This window comes from Crotalus tigris, unplaced genomic scaffold, assembly GCF_016545835.1.
Source record: "Crotalus tigris isolate CLP2741 ecotype Arizona unplaced genomic scaffold, ASM1654583v1 scf7180000024513.1755786, whole genome shotgun sequence".
NCBI lineage: Eukaryota > Metazoa > Chordata > Lepidosauria > Squamata > Viperidae > Crotalus > Crotalus tigris.
In genome coordinates this window covers 457071-471901 of record NW_024100685.1, presented here as the reverse complement: position 1 = coordinate 471901, position 14831 = coordinate 457071, and the positions used below count along the sequence as shown (strand labels likewise).

The 14831-nt window shown below is 49.6% G+C and overlaps 1 protein-coding gene across 1 annotated transcript in view; it reads left to right on the top strand.

Annotated features, from left to right (window-relative positions):
- The first annotated feature begins 537 nt into the window (after window positions 1–537).
- The window catches only part of PAIP2B (poly(A) binding protein interacting protein 2B), a 43284-nt gene continuing 28990 nt past the window's right edge, over window positions 538–14831 (top strand). The window contains exon 1 of the mRNA XM_039333819.1: window positions 538–649. The gene's annotated coding sequence lies outside the window, so the exon portion shown is untranslated. The remainder of the gene's footprint in view (window positions 650–14831) is intronic.

Here is a 14831-nt window from a genome sequence, read left to right as displayed (position 1 = left end):
GTCCGGCCAAACCATTTCCTCGGGAGGGGGGACAGCGAGGAAGCCTTTCGCTCGAGACAAAGAGGCGAGCCGCGACGGGCCCGCGAATCTGCCCCCCCATCGCGCGCTTGGTTTGGTCCCTTCTCGGATTGGCGGAGGTCTCAGTGGGAGAGGCAGCCGCCTCATCCAATCAGCGCCCGGCGTGGCAGAAGAAGGGCCCGCCGAAGGCCAATGGCTCGCCCGCGCAGGGCTGCCCACGTGGGAGACGCAGCTGGTCCGAAGACGGAGGGGGCGAGGGCGGCGCCTCCGCCAATCAGCGCCGCGAAAGAGGGGCCCTCCGGCTGACGTCACGCGCGTCTGAGACGCGAGCCCCCACCTCTTCCCCCCTCAGCGAGGAAAGGCGTCGGACGGGTCTCCGGGCCAATGAAGTGAGGGCGGGCCGAGGGCGAGCGGAGGCGGGCTTTGGCGGCGAGCGGCCAATGGGCGTCGCGCTCGCAGGGGCGGCATGGCGGGCGCCGAGGCGGCAGCCAATGGGCAGGACGGGAGGGGCGGGGCGCGGCGGGAGGCGGGGCCGGGGCCGAGGGAGCGCGAGCGGGCGAGTCGGGCTGAGGCGGCCCAGCGGGCGGGCGGGCAACGCGCAGCGGCGGAGGCCCCGCGGGGCCCACGGCAGGTAGGAGCGAGCGGGCGAGCGGCGGGGAGGGAGGGAGTCGCTAGGGACACGCGTCTGCGCCCCGCGTGGGGAGCTGCGGCCCCGCGTCTGGGAGGGCGGCCGGTCCACCTCCCGCCTGGGCCCCTCCGCGCGCCCCGGGCCCGCCGACGGCCCTCTTTGCCGGCCCAGCGCCCAACGAGGAGGGGCCTCGCTGCCTGTGCTGGCCCTGCTCTGGGTCAGAGGTCTCTGTCTGCTGGAAGGGGGGCGGACTCCAAGTCCCAGAGGTCCCAGCCCAGCCTGCTTGGAGAGGGGTGGACTCCAGCTCCCAGAATCCCCCATCCAGCCTGCTGGGACTCCAGCTCCCAGAATCCCCCACTCAACCTGCTTTGAGATAGTTGGACTCCAGCTCCCAGAATCCCCCATCTAGCCTGCTGGGACTCCAGCTCCCAGAATCCCCCACTCAACCTGCTTTGAGATAGTTGGACTCCAGCTCCCAGAATCCCCCATCCAGCCTGCTGGGACTCCAGCTCCCAGAATCCCCCACTCAACCTGCTTTGAGATAGTTGGACTCTAGCTCCCAGAATCCCCTGCCCAACCTGCTTTGAGATAGTTGGACTCCAGCTCCCAGAAACCCCCATCCAGCCTGCTGGGACTCCAGCTCCCAGAATCCCCCACTCAACCTGCTTTGAAATGGCTGTATTCCAGCTCCCAGAATCCCCCACCCAACCTGCTTTGAGATGGGTGGACACCAAGCCCTAGAATTCCTCAGTTAGCCTGCTTTAAGATGGGGAGACTCCAGCTCCCAGAATCGCCCACTCAACCTGCTTTGAGATAGTTGGACTCCAACTCCCAGAATCTCTTGTTAGCATCCTTCATGGCGGGTGCAGGCCATCTCCCAGAATTCCCCACTAATCTTGGTTGGAAGTGGCTGGGCCCCGAGTCCCAGAATTCTCCAGACAATATGTTTTAAATGTGGGTGGATTCCAGCTCCCAGAATTTCCTAGCCGGCTGGGTGTGGGGATTCTGGGAGCTGGAGTCCACCCACCTTAAAGCAGGCTGGGCTGGGGAATTCTGGGAGTCCCTGAGGTTGAGAAATGCAGTTCTGGGCACTTGCCTGCCTTTCCTTTCCTTCTTGGACAGAGGTGGCCAACCTTGGCCCCTTTATGACTTGTGGACTTCAATTCCCAGAACTCCTCAGCCAGGCACGCGTGCCTGGCTGAGGAATTCTGGGAGTTGAAGTCCACAAGTCATAAAGGGGCCAAGGTTGGCCACCTCTGCTCTGGGGGGAATATAATGCATGTTGAGTAGACTCCTCTCCAACGTTTGCCTGTTGTTGGCTGGATTTGGGGAAAGAAAAAGCAAATGCAGAAAGCAAACATGGATGTATGTTAGTCATACGGACCGTCGTTTTTCTACCGAATGAGGTGATGTAAGTCGGGCAGTCCCTGCGGGAAGCAGGACTGGCGGGAGTTGACTTTGACCTATCTTGGTTTGGCTGGCCTGTTTTGTAGCCTTTGGGGCAACTTTCCTGCCAAGAGCTGCTTGTGGGGCCCTTCTGAGTGGTGCTCTTGTCTGGCTTGTACCTGAAGCCCGAGGTTGGGCCTGGGTTGCAAAGACTGGCTCTACAAGCCAGGTGTTCTGATGGCTTCTGAAGGATGAAGGTTCCATTATATAGGTTGGGAAGGGCAAAAGGTTCAGTCTTTTGGTCATCCGCAGCTGGCTGGAGTTGCTGTATTTTGTACTTTGAGGGAAGAATGCCACTCCCTCGTAGCACTGATGATGTTACTTAGTTGGGTGATGAAACGTCTGCAAGGGAACCACCCAGCTCAGAGAGCACCAAGGACCCCACAGTCCTCCCCCTTCTCCTCCTCTTCCTCTTCTTCTCAAACCCCATTTCCTTCTAGCACTGATGATATTACCTAGTTGGGTCATGAAATGTCTGCAACAAAACCACCCAGCTCAGAGAGCACCAAGGACCTCACAGTCGTCCTGCTCCTGCTCCTCCTCCTCTTCTCAAACCCCATTTCCTTCTAGCCCTGATGCTGTTACCTAGTTGGGTCATGAAATGTCTGCAACGAAACCACCCAGCTCAGAGCGCATCAAGGACCTCACAGTTATCATCCTCCTCCTCCTCTCCACAAACCCCTCCCCCTTCTAGCACTGATGCTATTACCTAGTTAGGTCATGAAACGTCTGCAAGGAAACAACCCAACTCAGAGGGAACCAAGGACCCCACAGCCGTTATCCCCCTCTTCCCCCCTCCCCCCCACGTAGGCATGTGAGACACCTTTTGGTACATAAATATAAACAAACCCCTTTCAAAAAGCAGCCATGGCTTTAACCAAACATTTGCATTCTAGCATTCTAGTCAGACTTTCCATGCAGCAAGAGCTGGTCTTCACTAAACAAAACGACAGGCGGCTTCGTCCACCGAAAAACCATTAAAGCAACAGTCCTGTTATGTGAAAAGAACCGTATTAGACCTTCTCTTTCACTTCACAAATATGACTGCCTTCTAGATGTTGTTACCTAGTTGGGTAATGAAACGTCTGCAAAGACAACAGCCAAGCTCAGAAAACGTGATTCGCTTGCGCCTCCCACAGGAAACGCTGGACGTCTAGCGTGTGCTCAGGCCTATCACCTGCTAGATCAGTGTTTCTCAACCTTGACAAGTTTAAGGCATGTGGACTTCAACTCCCAGAATTCCACAGCCAGCAATGCTGGCTGTGGAATTCTGGGAGTTGAAGTCCACATGCCTTAAACTTGTCAAGGTTGAGAAACACTGTGCTAGATTGACTTCAGCGGGAAACCCCCATCCACAGACTGAGTTGAGGTGTAGTGGCAGGTGCAAATTTGGATGCATCTTTGGGAGGGACCCTCGTGTCCAATTAGAGATTGGTGCTAAAGGTCCTCTGAATGCCTGCCAAACCAGAAAAACTTGTATTTTGTTGAGCTTGCACAGGAGAGGCCCCTGAGGAAAGTTAGTGTGTCTGTCTGACAGGTTTCGGGAGTGTCAGCCATTCCTGGGCTTATCCAGAGAAAAACAAAAGGGGGGGGGGAAGGTGTGGAAAAAAAATAGCGACTTCTGGGTTTTGAAGGGCGAAAGAAAAACATTGCAGGAAGTTAAAATTCACTGCACAATTAGGCTGATGGGTATTTATTGTTTTTCAGCCTCCTTTTTGACATCTGGGGAGAGAGCCTGTGCAAACAATTTGGGGGGGGGGTCCCAGATGCTTTCAACCTGGTTAATCCTTCGGGCTCCTGCTCAAATCTGGTTTGTGCAGGAGAACATCCCAGGAGGTGTGGAAATGATGGGGTTTTCAAGAGTTTTGGGGTTGTTGTTTTTTTAAGGCAAACCATAAAGAGAGCTGTTTGCATCCTTTCTTGGTTTTTCTGTCAATTCAGCAAAAGGCGTCCGCCTCTTAGTCCAGGGGTAGGCAACCTCGGCTCTTTTACGACTCGTGGACTTCAACTCCCAGAATTCCTGAGCCAGCATGAGGGAAACTTTGACCCCTTCATGACTGGTGGACTTCAACTCCCAGAATTCCTCAGCCAGCCATGCTGAGGGGAAAGGGAGAGGTTTCCAAGCTGAGCCAGGCTGGCTCAGGAATTCTGGGAGTTCAGAGGTAGGCAACCTTGGCTCTTTTACGACTCGTGGACTTCAACTCCCAGAATTCCTGAGCCAGCCACGCTGAGGAAAAAGGGAGAGGTTTCCAAGCTGAGCCAGGCTGGCTCAGGAATTCTGGGAGTTGAAGTCCTTCAATCATAAAAGAGCCAAGGTTGCCTAGTCCTGTCCTAAGTCTTAAACGGTGAGCCTCCTAGACCAGGGGTAGGCAGCCTTGGCCCCTTCATGACTTGTGGACTTCAACTCCCAGAATTCCTGAGCCAACATGAGGGAACTATGGCCACCTCATGACTCCTGGACTTCAACTCCCAGAATTCCTGAGCCAGCCATGCTGAGGGGAAGGGGAGAGGTTTCCAAGCTGAGCCCTGCTGGCTCAGGAATTCTGGGAGTTGAAGTCCACCAGTCGTAAAAGCCCAGGTTGCCTATCCCTGTCCTTAGTCGATGATAATAAGGAACGCCACTCTAATAATAAAAATACATTCTGAGATTTTTTGGGATGGAGAAACGAACGCCTCACTAAGCAGTGAAGGGATTGTAGAGTTTGTTTAGTCACCATTCAAAGTTATGACCGTTTTTCACACTCAACGACCGTCGCACCCTTCCCGGGGTCACGTGACCACAATTCGGACGCTTGGCAACTGGCTCACATTTATGACGGGTTGCAGCGTCCTGGGACCACGTGATCCTCTTTTGCGACCTGACAAGCAAAGCCAATGGGGAAGCACCCACTTCACTTCGTAGCTGTGGCAAGCTCAGTTGTGACACAAGGCAAAACTCACTTAACAAATGTCTCACTTAACGACCTGGGCTTAATTGTCGTACGTCACGGACAACCCGTAGTATTACAACAGCCATCCCCAGGCTGATAACCCTCCGTTGCTGAGCTGGGCCAGCAGCTCCGTCCTCTGTCGGTGTCTGGCTATGAGTAAAGCAGCAGACCAGGTGAAGGGTTTGACACACAACTTGTGTGACAATCTGATACGTGTTAAAAGCAGAACGCTTTTGCCTGCCAAAGAAACACCCCTTGGCTTATTTACTGGGAATTGGGTTTCAACCGAGAAGGCCGTGTTTCAGATCACGGTCTGGGTGAGCAATCCTACAGCATGGTGGCTTGTGAGCCAGCTGTCTTGTGTGTGTGTAAGATTTTGTTTTCATTTGCATATGTATAAAACCCAAATCGTGTTGAGCCTCTGAGCTCAACAAAGCTTGCTTGTGCTGGATCGGTGTCTAGAAAAGGGCTTGTGATTTTTGCTGAATCAGTGGGGTCTTAATGCAGCAGCTGAAAGAGGAAAGGAAGGTGCAGTGAGTAAGGAGGAAGAGGAGGAGGAGGCTGTTAGAAGCTGGGGAGGGGGGGAACCATTTCAAAGAAGCTTCTAAAGAAGCATCACAAGCCGCAACATGCTTTGGCCTTCGGTGTGCGTTGCACCTCCCTTCTCTCCTTGTCTCCTGAACGAGCAGGAGATTGCTCCTAGAAGCACGAAGCTGAAAACACCAGCCTGAAGATGACAAATGGGACTTCGTCAAAAACGTCACCAAGACACTTCCAATTTGACGCGGGAGAAAACCCCGAATAACCAAAGACCTACATACAGAAAACCTCAGAAAACATATATATATATATATATATATATATATATATATATATATATATATATATATATATATATATATATATATATATGACGTTCCTGTGTGTCTGAACCATTTACCTGAAGCAAGACAGCCTCAAGACCGGTTTGAGGATTAGCTTGTTCCAAATTAACCATGGTTAAACTCGGGGGGGGGGGGTGTCTTAGAGGAAACAAGCTGGAATTGTTCTTTGTTGTTGTTAAGTAAATTTGACCTTTCTAAGCAGTTTATGGTCATACTAGAAAGAAGGAGAGGGTGGGCAGAACCGTGCAAGCAGGATTTGAGATTTAAACTAGCCCAGGTGAGTAGGCAGCCTTAAGAAAAAACCCCAAACAAATAGTCTTTAAAAAACAACAACAAATAAATAGACTTTAAGGCAGGGGTAGGCAACCTTGGCTCTTTTATGAGTCGTGGACTTCAACTCCCAGAATTCCTCAGCCAGCATGGGGGAACTATGGCCCCCTCATGACTCGTGGACTTCAACTCCCAGAATTCCTGAGCCAGCATGGCAGAGGTCCCCAACCTTAGGGGCACCAGTTCCCCGTGGAGAGAGGTTTTTCCGTGGACCGGAGGGTGCGTGGTTTCGTGTGCTGCCCGTCTCCCGCGGATGGGGCTTGGCTTGTTTGTGCAGACCGGTTGCTGGCATGCTGTGGCCCAGTAGTGCTCCACGGCCAGGGGGTCTAGGGGCCCCTGCTTTAGGGTATATCCTGTTGGGAAATCCAGTGGCCAGCCTGGAACCATTCCAGAGGCTGGGAATCTGTTATCTGGAGGCTTTGGGGGTCTCACCTCAAAGGAGGGGTGGTCCCACGCTGAGTTAGAAAGAGTCCAGCTGGCACTTCAGCACTTTTAATGCCGCAAGAAGGGAGAGAATCAAGAGCACGTGAAGCATTAATACCACTTTACAAGGCCTTGGTAAGGCCACACTTGGAATACGGCATCCAGTTTTGGTCACCACGATGTAAAAAAGATGTTGAGACTCTAGAAAGAGTACAGAGAAGAGACACAAAGACGATGAGAGGACTGGAGGCTAATACATACAAGGAACGGTTGCTGGAATTGGGGATGTCCAGTTTGATGAAAAGAAAGACGAGGGGGGACAGGATAGCATTATTCCAGTATCTCAGGGGATGCCCCAAAGAAGAGGGAGTCAAGCTATTCTCCAGAGGACCTGAAGGTAGGAGAAGAAGATGGAAACTCATCAAGGAGAGAAGCAACCTGGAAGTAAGGAGAGACTTCCTGACAGTGAGAACAATTAACCAGTGGAACCACCTGCCTCCAGAAGCGGTGAATGCTCCAACACTGGAAGTTTTTAAGAAGAGACTAGACAGCCATTTGCCCAAAATGGTACTATAGGATTTCCTGCCTGAGCGGGGGGCTGGACTAGAAGACCTCCAAGGTCCCTCCCCATGTCATCCTTGTCATCGTTATCACTATTATTATCAGAAGTGAGAGTAATGGGGCCAAACAGAGAGCAGATGGCCCTACGAGGGACCTTCCCCTTGCACGTGCCACGTTGCCTTCCTCAGCCCTTCCCCTCTCCATACGACCTTCAACGTCCGGCTTTTGGCTCCAGGTAGGAGCTGAATCACTTCTGCTCCTTTGTGGAAGCATCAAACGGTGGCGGGACTTGGCTCCTAGCTCTGAGTAGCATTGCTCACCCTTTTAAAAGGCCCGTCCCTTTTCCCAGGGTCTGCTGGGCTGCACAACTCAAAGGAGGTTGAGTCTGCAGCCGGGTGTGTCCGTGGGCCAAAGCCTGGCCCTTGTGGAGAAATGCAAGCTTGGGGTCTGTCCCCCCTGCCGTTCGTCTCTCAGTTTCGGTTTTTGTACAATTTAAAAAAATTGAATTTGCAAATGCACGGGTACGACATTTAGTGACCGTTCAAAGGGATGGCAGTGAAAAAAGGGTCATTTTTCACATTTAACAACCGTTGCAGTGTCTCCCCCCCCCCACGGTCACGTGATTTAGACCCTTGGCAAGCGTCTCGTATTGAATGACGGTCGCAGTCTGCCGGGCTCACGTGATCCCCTTGGGCTGCTTTCTTTGGGGAAGCCAGACACACTCGACAGCCGGGTTACTAACTTAACAACCGCCACGATTCACTTAACAACGGTGGCAAAAAAAGGTCGTACAACGGGGCAAAAGTCGCTTGACGGCTGTCTCAGGCAGCGACAGACATGTGGGACTCAGTTTGTGACCCGTATGTCAGGGATCCTCCAAGTCGGGCACTTTAAGACTTGTGGACTTCAACTCCCAGAATTCCCCAGCCAGCATAGCTGGCTGGGGAATTCTGGGAGTTGAAGTCCACAAGTCTTAAAGTGCCCGACTTGGAGGATCCCTGCCGTATGTCAAGGACCGGCTCAAAGCCGCCCAGAGCTCCCTTACAGAGGAGATGGACAGCAAAATAATATTTAATAAACAAAATTAAATAAATCCCAAGGATAGATACGGAGCTGGCTTGTGAGGAGGAGCCTAGAGAGGCCGCCCCTACTCCTGCTACAGCTTTGCAAATCGTTGAGTAAGTCTCTAACCACATACTTTCTCCTCCCACTCTCTGGAGAATACGGAGTTTCCTGAAGTTGCTTCCAGTTGTTTCTGTCTTTACAAAGGGCTGGCCTGCCAGTTGTTTACACCCTTCTCTCAGCAGGCGGGTGAAGCTGACGTTGCTCAAACGTGGCGCAGCTCGGAGGACGAACAGCAGTGTGTGCTTAATTCCACCTTCATCCCCCTGGGCTCCCAATGCAGCTAGTCCTCAACGAGCACAGATTTCCGTGTGACGTTTGTTAAGTGAATTTGGCCCCATTTTACCACCTTCCTTGCCAAAGTTGTTAAGTGGAATCATTGCCGCTGATAAAGTTAGTAACACAGCCGTTAAGTTCCTCCGTTGACTTTGCTTGTCCGAAGGTTGCAAAAGGGGGGGATCACACGTGACCCAGGGACGCTGCGACCGTCATAACTATAAGCCAAGCGGATGAGTTTTGATCATTTGACCACAGGGATGCTAACAACAGTCCTAAATGTGAAAAATGAGTCTTAAGTCACATTTTTCAGTGCCCAAAGCTACTGGTTTTTTTTAAAAAAAAAAAAAAAATATTCTGCACGATGGTTGCAAAAGGCCTTGTGGCTCTGGACAAAGGCAAGTTCTGTTTGCCCACCTGGGTTCTGGAAAAAATGTCTTTTTTTTTTTTTTAGGCCAGCCGCTCTAAAATTCGATATTCCAACCTTGCAGGCAAATTCTGGTGGCGTCCCATAGAAAGCGTGTTTTTATTGCAGGGGAAAGCGTGAGGCACGCTGATGGCACGGTGAATGGCTGTGCGAATGTCTAAAGATAAGCGGGTCAGATAAGCTGGGATTACAGCTAGCTGTGGAGGAGACTTCAGATTCAGGGTAGCCCAAGCCTTGAAAGCCGTCTCGCTGGCGGCTCTCGTTCGGGTGCCAATGTCTCCATCTAAGACAGTGGTTCTCCACCTGGGGGTCAGGACCCCATTTGGGGTCGAACGACCATTGCACGGGGGTCGCTAAACAACGCCGTCCGCCATTTTTCCCCCCTTTTCCTTAGCTGTGCTCCTCCCTTTTATTCTATTGGCTTTTGAAAGCCAATAGAAGAGACCCTCTTGAATAGAGTCTAATTCTATTGGCTTTCCAAAGCCAATAGGAATTGTCCAGGCTGTCTCTGCCCTGCTGAGCCCGCCAAAAGTCCCATTCTGCAAACGGTGCTGCACCAGTTGAGTAGTCCTCGACTTACGACTGGTTGAGTAGTCCTCGACTTACGACCGGTTGGGGGGTCGCGGCATTACAAAGGTTGAGAACCACTGATCTAAGACAAAGTATGCATGTGGGGTGCTTTATTGTTCTTTTTAAAGTCTCAGCACCTTTCAGGAACATTCATAATTGTTGACATTTATTGACTTTGGAAAAAGCGCAAGGAAGATGTTTAAACATGCCAAGAACGGTTGCAGGAATTGGGGATGGCCAATTCTAGAGAAACGAAGGACTGGTGTGTGTGTGTGTGTGTGTGTGTGTGTGTGTGTACCATGACAGCAGCCTTCCAATATCTGAGGGGCTGCCCCAAAGAAGAGGGGGTCAATTTATTTTCCAAAGCCCCAGAAGGCAGGACAAGAAACAATGGATGGAAAATAAAGAGAGAAGCAACCTGGAATTACGGAGAAACTTCCTAACGGGGAGGACAATTAACCAGTGGAACAGCTTGCCACCAGAGATTGTGGATGCTCCATCACTGGAGGTTTTTAAGAAGAGACTGGACAGCCACCTGTCTGAAATGCTATAGGGTCTCCTGCTTGAGCCGCGGGTCAGACTAGAAGACTTCCAGAGTCCCTTCCATCTCTATTCCCATTGATTCATTGATTGACATGTCACATTTGCCCAGGGGATGTGTTGGGAAACGGCATGACGGGAAAGCAGGTCAGGCTGTGGGCCTGGCCTGCCTGCCAGTCGACGGTAGTCACTCTCCCACGCCTGGCAAGTCTAGGCCAGCTTCCCCCGAACGGGGCCACGTCTCTGTGAAGCTTGTTCCGTGGCTTGGCATGCCCACAAGGCGTGTTCCCCAGCTGCAGAGCACGGAGCGGGACGCCCGGATTTGGTTACCGTCAACAGCTGCGTTCTCCCCTTGCCTGAACCCGTTGACTTTGGTCTGCAAGGCTGAGGAAGGTGACAGAGGCGGGCAGCGTAGTGCAGGGGTCTTCAAACTTCTATTCTATTCTATTCTAATCTCATTATTCTGTTCTCTTCTATTCTCATTATTCTCTTCTTCTCTTCTCTTCTCTTCTTCTATTCCCTATTCCCCTATTCCCTAATTCTATTCTATTCCCTATTCCCTAATTCTATTATATTCTCTTATTATTCTATTCCCTATTCCCCTATTCCCTAATTCTATTCCCTAATTCTATTCTATTCTATTATTATTCTATTCCCTATTCCCCAATTCTATTCTATTCCCTATTCCCTAATTCTATTCTATTCTGTTCTATTCATCTATTCTATACTATTCTACTCTATTCCCTATTCCTTATTCCCTAATCTCTAATTCTATTCTATTCCCTTTCTATTCCATAATTCTATTCTATTCTATTCTCATCTCATTATTCTGTTCTATTCTATTCTATTCTATTCTCATTATTCTCTTCTCTTCTATTATTATTCTATTCCCTATTCCCCTATTCCCTAATTCTATTCTATTCCCTATTTTCTATTCTATTCCCTATTCCCTATTCTCTAATTCTAATTCTATTCCCTATTTTCTATTCTACTCCCTATTTCTATTCTAAATGGTATAGGGCAGTGGTGGCAAACCTATGGCACAGGTGTCACAGATGGCACGCAGAGCCCTCTCTGTGGGCACCCGCACCATCGCCCCACTCCTAGGCCTTCAGCTGGGTTTTATAAAACCTTTTCGCTTTAGGCCTCCACCACCATGTGCAAAAAAAGAGAAAAAGGTTCAATCAATCAATTTCAACTTCTCGTGGGAAAAAAAAAGATCTTGCAAAGTTGGAATTGATGGATTGAACGTTTTAGTCCCACCTAGTCTGCCGTCACCACCGCAGCCACGCCCACCCAATGGGCCACGCCCACCTGACACGTAAGTGGGTTTGGGGGTTGCAGTTTGGGCCCTCGGTCTGTAAAAGGTTCGCCATCACTGGTATAGGGTCTCCTACTGGAACAGGGGGCTGGACTAGATGATCTCCAAGGTCCCTTCCAGCTCTAGACTTCATTCTGCGGTGGGCCTGTTCTAGTGTGCAGAAAACTGGCCAAGGGGCACTCCACAGATTCCCCCCCCTACTTTTTTGAGGGGGGGCAGGGACTGAGTGGAAGCAACTCCTTCCTTCCTTCTTCCGCCCCCAACTCTTGTAGAAGGCAAAGTTCTCTTGGATGTGGTTGAAATGTTTTAACTGGCCCGCTTCTACTTCACGGCTACTAATTCCACAAGACTTTCGGGAAAGAAATTTTGGCTCTCGGTAACTGGGTTAAAAAGCACGACGGTTCCCGTGTGCCAAGTCAACAAATTACAGGGAGTTCACTGAGCGACCGTTTGAAGTTACAACAGGAAAAAAAAGGGATGTGGGACCGTATTTCACACCCAGGACCGTTGCAGCGTCCCCCCCCTGGGTCAGGTGGATCAAAATTCAGATGCTCGTGTTTATGAGGGTCGCAGTGTCCCAGTGTGTGTATGCGTATGTCACAAGCTGTCCAGGTTGAGAAAAAAATCCAGAGGGAGAATTCAAAGACACGCTACGCCAGGGGTCTTCAAACTTGGCCCCTTTAAGACTTGTGGACTTCAACTCCCAGAATTCCTCAGCCAGCTTTGCCAAAATTTCTTTCCCGAAAGTCTTGTGGAATTAGTAGCCGTGAAGTAGAAGCGGGCCAGTTAAAACATTTCAACCACATCCAAGAGACCTTTGCCTTCTACAAGAGTTGGGGGCGGAAGAAGGAAGGAAGGAGTTGCTTCCACTCAGTCCCTGCCCCCCCTCAAAAAAGTAGGGGGGGGAATCTGTGGAGTGCCCCTTGGCCAGTTCTCTGCACACTAGAACAGGCCCACCGCAGAATGAAGTCTAGAGCTGGAAGGGACCTTGGAGATCATCTAGTCCAGCCCCCTGTTCCAGTAGGAGACCCTATACCAGTGATGGCGAACCTTTTACAGACCGAGGGCCCAAACTGCAACCCCCAAACCCACTTACGTGTCAGGTGGGCGTGGCCCAGTGGGTGGGCGTGGCTGCGGTGGTGACGGCAGACTAGGTGGGACTAAAACGTTCAATCCATCAATTCCAACTTTGCAAGATCTTTTTTTTTCCCACGAGAAGTTGAAATTGATTGATTGAACCTTTTTCTCTTTTTTTGCACATGGTGGTGGAGGCCTAAAGCGAAAAGGTTTTATAAAACCCAGCTGAAGGCCTAGGAGTGGGGCGATGGTGCGGGTGCCCACAGAGAGGGCTCTGCGTGCCATCTGTGACACCTGTGCCATAGGTTTGCCACCACTGCCCTATACCATTTAGAATAGAAATAGGGAGTAGAATAGAAAATAGGGAATAGAATTAGAATTAGAGAATAGGGAATAGGGAATAGAATAGAAAATAGGGAATAGAATAGAATTAGGGAATAGGGGAATAGGGAATAGAATAATAATAGAAGAGAAGAGAATAATGAGAATAGAATAGAATAGAATAGAACAGAATAATGAGATGAGAATAGAATAGAATAGAATTATGGAATAGAAAGGGAATAGAATAGAATTAGAGATTAGGGAATAAGGAATAGGGAATAGAGTAGAATAGTATAGAATAGATGAATAGAACAGAATAGAATAGAATTAGGGAATAGGGAATAGAATAGAATTGGGGAATAGGGAATAGAATAATAATAGAATAGAATAGAATTAGGGAATAGAATTAGGGAATAGGGGAATAGGGAATAGAATAATAAGAGAATATAATAGAATTAGGGAATAGGGAATAGAATAGAATTAGGGAATAGGGGAATAGGGAATAGAAGAAGAGAAGAGAAGAGAAGAAGAGAATAATGAGAATAGAAGAGAACAGAATAATGAGATTAGAATAGAATAGAATAGAATTATGGAAAAGAAAATAGGGAATAGAATTAGAGATTAGGGAATAGGGAATAGAATAGAAAAGAAAATAGGGAATAGAATTAGAGATTAGGGAATAGGGAATAGAACAGAATAGAAAATAAAAGAAAATAAAAGAAAAGAAAATAGGGAATAGAATTAGAGATTAGGGGATAGGGAATAGAATAGAACAGAACAGAATAGAATAGAATAGGAAGGGACCTTGGAGGTCTTCTAGTCCAGCCCCCCACTCGAGCAGGAGAATCTATTATACCACTTCAGACAAGTTCTAAGCAGGCTGAAACTTTCTTCCCCCTCTTTAAAAGAAGGTGTTAAAACGGAGATGGATTCTTTTCGGTTTTCCTCGCTGGGCGCCTGTGTGTTCTTCGGTTACGTATGCTGGCAGAGAAAGCCCCAATTCCTGGGATTCCTTGTCGGCCTACATATTTATTCACCGCACAGGCGTTGGTGAATCAGAGCTTCACGTGGGAAATTATCTCGAGGCCAGCCTTAAGCGGGACCCTCGGTGGAGGGGGGGTTAAGGGGAAGCTGGGAGAGAGCAAAGTAAAATGGAGAAGAGGTTCTAGGAAGTTTTATGCCAGGGCTCAGCCAGAAGAAGTGGATTCGCTGGCGTTAGAGATCCTTTAATCAAGGAATAAGGAACCTAGTTTTTTTAAGCGCCACTTCTTTACTCGGCACATTACTACGTGAATGTAAGCACTACTAGAACCAATAGGTTTAAATCAACAGGAGGTACACTGAGCCTTTACGTCAGAGGCGTCCAACAGGAACAACGTTAGGACTGGTGGACTTCAACTCCCAGAATTCCCCAGCCAGCCCAAGGGCTGGCTGGGGAATTCTGGGAGTTGAAGTCCACCAGTCTTGAAGTGGCCACTCCCGCTGTACAGCACGCGTGCGATTCCTTGTTCTCTTTTCCTTCAGCATCACACACCTAGGGAGGGGTTCCCCCTTTCCTCCTCCGTTTTAAGCTGTATTGTGTAACTTGAATAACATCCGGCTTCTCGCAATTATTTCTTCAGTAAAGATGTCCACAATTTAACATGGCAGCGTGCTGGGATTGTTTGGGTGGGCTACAGAAATACAGTCTCTTCTTAACTGTCGTTTAGCGGCCTTCTGGATTTTGAAGCCAAGATACCCAAACCCCGTGTCTTCTCTTCTCTTCTCTTCTCTTCTCTTCTCTTCTCTTCCCTCCCATCCCATTTCCTTTCTTTCCTGCTTTTCTGTTCCATATTTTCTTCTTTTCTTCTTTCTCTGCTCTGCTCCTTCTCTGCTCTGCTCTTATCTCTCTTTTCTTCTTTTTTCTCTTCTCTTCTCTGCTCTTCTCTTTTCTTCTTTCTCTTCTCTCCTCTTTTTC